Source organism: Chaetura pelagica, unplaced genomic scaffold, assembly GCF_000747805.2.
Source record: "Chaetura pelagica isolate M959 unplaced genomic scaffold, ChaPel_1.0 scaffold1300, whole genome shotgun sequence".
In the NCBI taxonomy this organism is placed as follows: domain Eukaryota; kingdom Metazoa; phylum Chordata; class Aves; order Apodiformes; family Apodidae; genus Chaetura; species Chaetura pelagica.
In genome coordinates, this window is record NW_009951739.1 from 11,309 (window position 1) to 12,481 (window position 1,173).

Genomic DNA, 1,173 nt, shown 5'->3' on the forward strand with positions numbered 1-1,173 from the left:
GGGGGGTCGGGCTCTGCTCCCCAGGAACAAGCCCTGGGACAAGAGGGAACGGCCTCAAGTTGTGCCAGGGGAGGTGGAGGTTGGATCTGGGGAACAATTCCTGCCTGGCAAGGGTTGTCAGGGCCTGGCCCAGGCTGCCCAGGGCAGGGGGGGAGTCCCCATCCCTGCAGGGGTTTCCAAGCCCTGCAGATGGTGCTGAGGGACCCGGGGCAGTGGGGCCTGGGCAGGGCTGGGGGAACGGGTGGGCTGGAGGATCTCCAAGGTCTTTTCCAGCCAAAGTAACCCCATGATGCTCAGGCTCTCTGGGTCACTCCAGTTCCAGCTGGACAGTGTTTGCTGTTCCCTTTCACCCCAGCATTCCCCACCCTCTCTGGACAGGGGGACAATGACAGCCCTGCTGCACATTCCTACAAGGAGCAGGCGGGTGGCCTGTGTCCCCCCCATCCCCAGCTGGGACAGTCTCAGTGCTGCTGTTGCCTCAGCACAGGGACAGTGACTGAGAGGGCAGGGACGTTTTTCCTCTTGATTAAACTGCTCTGCTCCACTGAGCTTTTTCCCTGCACCCATCCCAGTGCACACTGGTGACAGTCTGTGTGTCACAGACTGCCAGCTCCCCTTCCACCCCCTGCCCCATCTTCCTCTCAGCCTGGAGAAGAGAAGGCTCCAGGGAGACCTGAGAGCACCTTCCAGTGCCTGAAGGGGTTCCAGGAAAGCTGGGGAGGGGCTTGGGACAAGGGCAGGGAGGGATGGGAGCAGGGGGAAGGGTTTCCAGCTGGCAGAGGGAGCTGGAGCTGAGATGGGAGGGAGAAATTCTGGGCTGTGAGGGTGGTGAGAGCCTGGCCCAGGTTGCCCAGGGAAGCTGTGGCTGCCCCATCCCTGGCAGTGTTGAAGGGCAGGTAGGATGGGGCTTGGAGCAACCTGGGCTGCTGGGAGGGGTCCCTGCCATTGCAGGGGGTGGGACTGGAGGAGCTTTAAGGTCCCTTCCCACCCAAACCTTCCTGGGATTCTGGGATGCCTCCCAGCAGTCTCCTCAGCTTCCAGGGCTGGCACAGGCAGCTTGGGCAGCTCCAAGATCCAAGCCCTGGGGTTGGGCCCCAGTGCAGGGACCACCCGGTGCTGCACCTGGTGCCACATCTCCCAGAGCCCTCCCAGTGGGGACAGCCAGGGCCAGGC

The 1,173-nt window shown here is 63.2% G+C and overlaps 1 protein-coding gene across 1 annotated transcript in view; it reads right to left on the bottom strand.

Annotated features, from left to right (window-relative positions):
- The window catches only part of DCTN1 (dynactin 1), a gene marked incomplete at its 5' end in the record, with an annotated part of 21,995 nt that overhangs the window by 9,535 nt on the left and 11,287 nt on the right, over nt 1-1,173 (bottom strand). The gene's annotated exons all lie outside the window — the stretch shown is intronic.